The 8,961-nt window shown below is 42.1% G+C and overlaps 2 non-coding genes across 2 annotated transcripts; one reads left to right on the top strand and one right to left on the bottom strand.

The window, feature by feature from the left end:
- Positions 1–1,961: 1,961 nt before the first annotated feature.
- On the bottom strand, positions 1,962–2,080 carry LOC130089061 (5S ribosomal RNA). Its single transcript, XR_008807529.1, has one exon. It is a non-coding gene; the product is annotated as a 5S ribosomal RNA (ribosomal RNA).
- A 500-nt stretch (positions 2,081–2,580) lies between these two features.
- On the top strand, positions 2,581–2,699 carry LOC130089068 (5S ribosomal RNA). The gene has a single exon (XR_008807536.1). It is a non-coding gene; the product is annotated as a 5S ribosomal RNA (ribosomal RNA).
- Positions 2,700–8,961: the final 6,262 nt, after the last annotated feature.

The following is an 8,961-nucleotide window of genomic DNA, read 5'->3' on the forward strand; positions in this document are numbered from 1 at the left end:
TATAAGTAGAATATTGTACAAACCATATAACAGGGTTATCTATCTATCTAGGCTATCTATCTATCTATCTATCTATCTACTGTATTTTCACAGTATAAGTGCTGAATATATCTGAAGAGCACAAGATCTAAATAAGATTAGGGCATATGGGAAACAGGTGTGGGAAGATGAACGAGGGCACAACGCAGATTGAGAATGAGCTCAGTTGTGCGAGAGCGCACGTGCAGGAGAGAAACAAGCTGAGGAATCAAACTTGACTCCTGACATTGACGCCCATCAGAGGATGATATCCCTTTTCCTTGCCCCTTACTCCCCTTTCCTCAACCCCATTCAGGAGTTTTCTCGATGGAAGGTTTTTGAGCATCGTCCACAGGACCAAATGTCCTTCCTGGATGCAATGGATACTGCATACCAGGACATCACAGCTGAACACTGCCAGGGGTGCATAAGGCATGCCAAAAGATTCTTCCCAAGATGCCTTGCCAGAGAAGATATATCAGGTGTGATGTGGATGAGAACATGTGGCCAAATGGAGAAGATTAGAAGATGGCTTTTTCTGTTTCACGTAATACTGTAAATGGCAGCTATATTGCATATTTTTTGTTATCTTGCAGAAATGTCCTGTTGCAAATAAAGCCTTTACTGCAGCAATTCTGTCTCTGTCTTTTCATAAACCGTACATTCTATAAAGCTACTCTGAGTTGAATTTCTGCAGCAAAAGAAACAAAAGGCACACATTTACTAAATCCAAACAAAACAAATATGTAGAGAGACTTCAAAAGAATCTGCAGTGCAAAACACAATCTATGATTAATACAATATACTGTCTATTGTATAAGGGCAGACCTGACAATAAAATAATGCCGTTTCTGTAATTCCATCTGATGTTAGTGTTTTTATGACATTGTGATTTGACTAATGTTCCTGTTTGAAGAGAACATGTGATAGTGTTGGAGTTTGAGCATGAAATGAACCTTTTTGCCAATTGTGTGTTGTAGGTGTGTTGGTGCGTTAAGAATTTAGGGTAAAATTGTTAAAAGTATTGAAAAAATTGTCATAGCGATCGTAAAAAAAACTGTAAATGTGTATAAAAGCTTAATTTAAATCTGTTCATCATATATAGCCTAGCTTATTGCAATTATCAAATGAAAGTCTGTAATTTAATTCAGTTAGTTTATTGTCTGTTGCGCTTCGTGTCCCAGAGTGAAGAGCAGAACTGAGTTAAACACCTGCAGTTTATATTGTTTACAGTGTCAGAGCGCCTCGGTTGACAGTAAATGCTGCTTCTCATCAACTTCATCTCTGTATGAGCAGTGAGTTTAACATGCATTTAGGGAACGGACCTGGCACTGGGTTCACTTTATTTACATATTCACGCTATTTTTCTTTTTTTTTTTCTCCCATTTCTGTTGAAGGTAATAGCATTTCACCCAGCATTCGCCAAAGCTTGAAGATTTGAAAGCTTGACAGTGAAGAGTTTTAGACAAAGTTTTCGAGTTTATTAAGACTTGCAGATTGAAATCAAATAACTATTAGGACCATAATTAGTTATAATATAAATAATAAGAATACGAATAGCCTATTACTACTACTATTCACGCAGCCCTATCCATAAATATATAAATATGAACTTAAAGCGCAAGTGGTAGGCCTACTTCGTGTAAATCATTTAAGTGTAAGGGGTTCGGCTGACAAAAAAGAGTTTAGCAAGCTCTGGTCTAGTTGAAGTTTAGGAGAGGAGCGGTTCCAAAAGAAAGTGTAGCGCTAAGTGTTGCTGAGAGAGAGAAAGAAAGCAACTCGATCGCCTCCTGGAGGAGAAAGGAAGAATGACGAGGCTGAGCTGTGCTTTTCCTTCGCCGCACTAATAGCAGACAACAGCCAGAGAGAAAGCAAACTGTAAGAAAGGATAAAGGCAAAATCCTCATTGAAGTGAATGATCTGAGTAGTGAAGATGAAGCAAAAGCTTACAGCACCTGGTATTCCCAGGCGGTCTCCCATCCAAGTACTAACCAGGCCCGACCCTGCTTAGCTTCCGAGATCGGACGAGATCGGGCGTGTTCAGGGTGGTATGGCCGTAAGCGAGAGTCTCAGCCGATAGCGAGGTATTTAAAGAAGGACACCAGCAGCAGTAGCACCCCTACACATGACGATGAGAACACATTTTTTTATTACAGTAAAAAAATAAAACCGTTGACTCGTCCCTTTTTCTTAAAAAAAGAAAGAAAGAAAAAGGCAAAAAGTCACAGTGAGGGACTGTGCAATTGTTATGCATCCTAATGATATTGAATGTTAGTTGCCAGACATGACTGAATATATATTACAGTCTAATTAAAGTCAATGTCATTTGTTTGTTTGTTTGTTTATTTAATAATTTTAAAATAATTTATTATTTGCACGGCACGCGTTTGATCTTGAGCTCGTATTAAAACTATACATTAAAAATAATTAAATAAAAAAGCAAGCAAATTATTTGCCTTTTTCTTTTTTTTTAAGAAAAAGCGACGAGTCAACGGTTTTATTTTTTCTTAGTTGTGCTGTGGTGTGTCGTCTTTAAATATCTCTTTATCGGCTATGACTCTCGCTTACGGCCATACCACCCTGAACACGCCCGATCTCGTCCGATCTCGGAAGCTAAGCAGGGTCGGGCCTGGTTAGTACTTGGATGGGAGACCGCCTGGGAATACCAGGTGCTGTAAGCTTTTGCTTCTTCTTCACTACTAAGATAATTCACTGCAACAAGGCTTTTTCCTTTATCCTTTCAAATTTTATTTATATTCTTACAGTACGTTTTGCTTTCTCTCTGGCTTTTGTCTGCTATTAGTGCGGCAAAGGAAAAGCACAGCTCAGCCTCGTCATTCTTCCTTTCTCCTCCAGGAGGCGATCGAGTTGCTTTCTTTCTCTCTCTCAGCAACACGCGTACTTCCTTTTGTAACCGGATAAATAGTAAATCATAAAGAAAGAGATGAAATATATATATATAATAATAAATATATATATATATATATATATATTAGTAAGTATTTTAATTTTAATTGTTTTTATTTTAAAATTACTTATATATAATGTAATTTATATATAAATATAATACAATTCATTTAAACTCACAAACCACCTGTTCCCTCAGGAACCCCAATGTGGAAAACGTGTGAAATGAGCTAATACGACCCATGATGACATCATTAAATGTTCTGCACATTGTGCACAATGTTAATTAATGCCTTTTAACGCTCCAGTTAGGTCTTTACAGCTTATGTTAAAGCAAACAGCAACAATGAAGCTACCTTTTATTTGACTGCTGTCACGTGACTCTTATTTATACGTTTATAGAGAATGTGAACCTAAGTCACGCTGCTTTGCATGCTGGGGTGGCACCGCCATCTTTGCAGGATACGCTTTCCGTTGCCATGGTTACTTCAACAGTGAGACCGAGAGAAATAGCGGCAGAGAGAGAGCAAGCAGATTGATATTTATTTGCATTTTGCGATAGTTCTTTGGGGCTTGGTCTCTGCTGGTCTCGCTGTTTGATTCTCATGCTGACTTTCTCACCCTCTCCAGTTCAAGGCTTGATGTTGCTGGGTTTTTTTTTATCTTTATATTTGATATTTTACTTTAATGTAGTTATGTTTGTTTTCCTGATTAAATACATATTTGAGCAAATTTGATTACATTGTATGGCCTCTCCATTAATGTTGCTACTCCTTGAGCCAAGGGGTCGTAACAGTGGTAACTGCACAAACCTATGGCAGAGTGGTGTAACTGCACGAACCAATTGATGCGAGGCCCGCCATGCTGAGCGCAGAGCCACGATTTTGCCATGGATTCAGATTTTTCTCCTTCAGCGACGATCTTCGGATCTTCGCCGAACGAAGCCTTCGTCTTCTTCGCCGAGAAAAGAGGAGCCAGCATCGGATCAGCGAGCGAGCCAGCGGACTGACTGATCCAGCGCGCTCAAATTGGGCAAGGCCCACGCGGACGCCGCTGTCAAAGAGTTGGATCTGAGGATGATCCGCACAATGTCTCATTGTCATTGGCGGCTTCAGACGCGGAGGATTGGATGGGCTCTGTAGAAAACCCAGCTCCTTTGCCATCTAAACAGCGCAGCGACTCCAGGGCTGGAATTGACGCCGAGCTGATCCGCGTCCTTTCCAGTGCAGTCGACGAGCTCGGTCTCGACTGGGCCTCGCCTGAGGATCCTACACGCAGCCGCCTGGACGAATGGTTCCTGCCGGGGCGCCAACAGGCCCCTTAGCCAGAGAGCTGCGCCGTTCTTTCCAGAAGTTCACGAGGAACTTACGAAGTCATGGTGCACCCACTACTCTGCCCGCCTCCAACTTTCCACCTCAGTAGCCTCTCGTGCATCGACGGCACCGAGGAGAAGGGTTATGAGAAACTGCCACCCCTGGAAGACGGATGGAAATCCAAAGTGGCTCATCCATCCAAGCCCTGCAGGACGACCTCAGCCCTCGCGGGTAGGGCTTATGCATCCTCTGGCCAGGCAGGCTCTGCCCTCCACTCGATGGCGGTCCTCCAAGTTTTCCAGGCCAAACTCCTCCGCTCCATGGACGAGTCTGGACCAGACCCAGAAGCTTTTCGTGACCTCCGTAGCGCCACAGACCTGGCCCTGCGCGTCACTAAAGCCACCACCCAGGCCATTGGCAGGGCCATGGCCAGCTTAGTGGTGCTGGAGTGCCACTTATGGCTTAACTTAAAGGAGATCAAGGATGCGGACAGAACCGCCTTCTTAGATGTTCCAATCTCCTCCACTGGTCTCTTCGGCCCCGCGGTGGATGGATTTGCTGAGCGCTACACGACGGCACAGAAGGCATCGGAGGCAATGCGACACTTCCTGCCGAAACCCTTTAGCTCTGCAGCCTCGAGTCGCCAAAAGCCCACGCCGACTCTGCAGCAAGCTAAACCAGCACCTGCAGCTGCTCAGCCTCGCCCAGCGCCTGAGCAACGGCAGCGCTCCAATCAGGCAAAACGCTTCCCACCTAAGCTTCAGGAATAAAGGATAGGCATAGGATTACGCTGGACCCTGAACCAAAGAAGCAGTCCTGATCTGCAAAGCAGGAAGAGGGAAGGGCTAAGTCTCGCCGAGGCTGGACAGCCCTTTAAAAAGCCCAGAGTGTTACTCCAAACGCCCTGTTCAGTTCTGGCCAATGCAGCAAATGTTAAGATGGGCAGTGGGCCTGTTCAAGTTTACGCCCTCTTGTAATCGACCGCTGTTATAGCGAACACAATAAAAAACAAAAATACTTGGCAAAAGAGCATTTTCCTCTTCCACGTCACGCATCCACAATGTGTACGCAAGGTCAAAGAGATGTGTTTTTAGTCTAGCTTTGAACTGATATTCTAGGTATTATCAACTGGCCGGAATTTTGAGATCGCAATAGACGTGAAGGACCATAGTGCGTTAAGAGCTCGCTCAAGTGCTGCGGAACTAAACCATTTAGTGCTTTGTAAGTAATTAGCAATATTTTAAAATGTATACAATGTTTAATAGGGAGCCAATACAGTGTTGACAGAACCGGGCTAATATGGTCAAACTTCCTGGTTCTGGTAAGAACTTGAGCTGCTGCGTTTTGGACCAGCTGTAATTTGTTTATTAAGCGTGCAGGGCAACCACCCAGTAGATCATTACAATAATCTAGCCTTGAGGTCATGAACGCATGAACTAATTGTTCCGCATTCGTCAATGAGAGCATATGTCGTAATTTAGATATATTTTCGAGTCTATTTAAAATAATGTTGTGGTCAATTAGTATCAAATGCAGCACTAAGATTGAGTAACACTAATAGAGAGATACAACCACGATCGGATGATAAGAGCAAATCATTTGTGACTCTGATGAGAGCTGTCTCAGTACTATGGTACGATCTAAATCCTGACTGAAAATTCTCAGAGATATCATTTCTTTCTAAAAACTTAGTTGTGAGGATACTGCCTTTTCTAGTATCTTTGACAGAAAAGGTAGATTCGAGATCGGCCTGTAATTGACTAATTCTGTACGATCTAGTTGCGTTTTTTTAATCATAGCCAGCTTAAAAGTTTTTGGCACGTATCCTAGTGACAAAGATGAATTAATGATATTGAGAAGAGGATCTATGACCTCTGGAAGCATCTCTTTCAATAGCTTAGTCGATATAGGGTCTAACATGTTGTCGATTTAGATGATTTAACGAGTTTAGAAAATTCTTCCTCTTCTATAGCAATGAATGAATCGAATTTTTCCTTGGGGAGACTACAATGCACTCCCTGATGCGATGCTGTAGTAGACGGTAGTTATAATTTTCTCCCTGATATTATCAATCTTATAAGTGAAGAAGGTCATAAAGTCATTACTGTTGTGCTGCTTGGAAACTTCTGGGGTTGAAGCTTTATTTTTCATTAGTTTAGCAACTGTTTCAAAGAAATACCTAGGGTTTTGTTTATTTTCTTCTTCTAAAAGGGTTGAAAAATAAGCAGATCTAGCAGCTTCTCTGTATGCAATCGAGCTCTCCTTCCATGAAATGCGAAATACCTCTAGTTTAGTTTTCTTCCAGTTTCGCTCCATTTTTCTGGCTGCTCTCTTAAGGGCCTGAGTGTGCTCGTTGTACCACGGCGTTGGACTATTTTAAAATGTTTTCCAAATTGATGACATTTTAGTACAAAAGATGTAAAAAAAAAAAAAGTTATTAGAACGGATCTTAAAAACACTGCGATAAATGACTGGTGGAGTTTCCTCAGTCTAGGAAGTTCGGATCAGCCAATGCAAAACCCCTGCTCAGGAGGCCCCTGGGGAGACAGAAATAGGAGACAGCAACCCAACACCAGTCGAAGCATGCAACATAGCAAGCAGATTTTAGACTTAAGATCTTTAGATACCACTACAAAATATCACACCGTGTCATAGCTATAAGTACACACCAATACAGTGTCTCTCCCAGTGTTGTCCCCCAATGAGAAGGGGCAAAGCATCAGTGTGGATCCGGCCTTGTACAGGGATAGGCTACGCAGAAGACATAGTTAGGGAGGAAAACCACAAGCATTAATGGCAACACTTAGTCAAGAAAATAAACAATGCTACTATGAATGTGGACATGAGTGGTAGGCCCAGGAGCAAAATCACAGATAACCAAAAAATAATAAAATAAAAAAGAAGGGGAAAAAAGCAATAAAGAAATGACAATTAATCAAAGGAAAACAGTGGCTGGCCTGGTCCCTTTTCAAGAGAAACCAAGCATGTTAGTTGCCAACCTCATTAAACAGAATAGCATAGTCAACTCAAACATAACTAGACAATATAGGCCTACTTTTCAGTATGCTCAACTGTCCCACACCGCATTGACACATGAAGAAAAAAAGGTGAAAGTTTCCGTTGCTACGGACAGAGAAAGTCATTAAAACCTGTTCCAATGCAGGTATAAAACATTCAATGGAAAATGTACAAATTAAGGCATTTACCAGTGCAGCCCAGCAGCTCAGGTCACACTGGGGGTGATCGCATAAATGTTAAAACTCCATGCAGAAGCCTGTGTCCTCCGTGAAAAGTAGACACACGCTTCTAGAATTACCCTAATAAAAATTAAATAAATATAAAAATTTAAATGGCAGTGATTAAACATGCTCTACCATAACCAATTATACCTGCATGAAAAGGGAGCCTGCATGATTTGGGGGTTGGGGTAAATGTACAACTTGTAACGACTGGAAATAAGGTGTGGCCCCTTTAAGAGCTGTGCGCTCCCTGTTGAACTGCCGGCAGTATTGTATTTTATGTGCCTTGGGCCTCGAACACCCCTTTTACTGTCTATGCGAACACCCCATGTATGCGAGTAATTTCTGTTTGATGCTAATTTTTATCTTATTTCGTTTATTAAGTAACGATGTGGACAGTAGAACGTGTGACAGACAGTTAGGCTACACGAGTTCGATTTGGGAATAAAGTGCGAGTTGTGAGATGCCAATCGCCTCCGTGTGTCTGTCTGGCCTCTGCATGCAATAACTTCAGTTGTGAGCTATCCCTAATCTTCCTGAAGCAACGCGTTACAAACTGTACTTCAGTTTCATTGCGGGGACACCACCTTCACCTGCCATCATGTCTATTGGCTCGCTTTCGGGTTAAACTTTCCACGACTGCGCAACTGGGTTATATGTTGCCAGGTTGAGGTGACAAACGGGTTGAAATTGTAAATAGTCTGTGGATTGTGTGAATATAATGCATTTAATACAATCTGGCAACTGGTCAACATTAGACAAACATATTGGTCCGATTATTCATAAAGGAGTTTGGGCCATGCAAATTACGGGAGTTTCCCGGGAGAAATAACAAACCGGGAGGGGTCCAGGAGATAGGGCTAAAAAACGGGAGAAACCCGGGAAAAACGGGAGTGTTGACAGGTATGAGCAAGGTGTGGAGAATGTTGTCAAGGCTGGATCTGGCTTTAGGGTTTTTTTCTTTTCCTGCAGAGATGACGTTAGCTGTGTCCCAATGTGAAGGCTGCATCCTCCGAAGGCTGTATCTGAAGGCCGATTGGCCGTATTTGAAGGCCGATTGCGTCACAGGAAGGACGTCCCAATTCAAAGCCTGCTCCCTTCGAAGGTCGCATTTGAAGGCAGATTCGTTTCCCCGTGAAAGGAAAGATACATACATGGATCCTTAGCAGCTTATCCTACACCATCATTGCGCCGGTGACGGCAGCATTTTTATTTAAAAAAATGGCGGCTGAGAGTTCGGTGGTGGAAGGAAAATTCACATTGAAATGTAAGTATTATGTATTCATTTACTTAAAAATTCACATTGAAATGTATTATGTTTTCATTTACTTAAATAGCTAGCGAAACCAGAGTTAAAAGCCACAAGTTTTTCTTTCTTATAAACTTAATCTTAACTCCTTCATCACCATTGTGTGGCTTCATTTGTCAGGTGGTTTGACGCAAAACTTGTGCTAATATTACTTTAATAATTGTTTCAGGGAGCA

The sequence above is a fragment of the Rhinichthys klamathensis genome, unplaced genomic scaffold, assembly GCF_029890125.1.
Source record: "Rhinichthys klamathensis goyatoka isolate OS25496 unplaced genomic scaffold, OSU_Roscu_1.1 h1tg000123l_1, whole genome shotgun sequence".
NCBI lineage: Eukaryota > Metazoa > Chordata > Actinopteri > Cypriniformes > Leuciscidae > Rhinichthys > Rhinichthys klamathensis.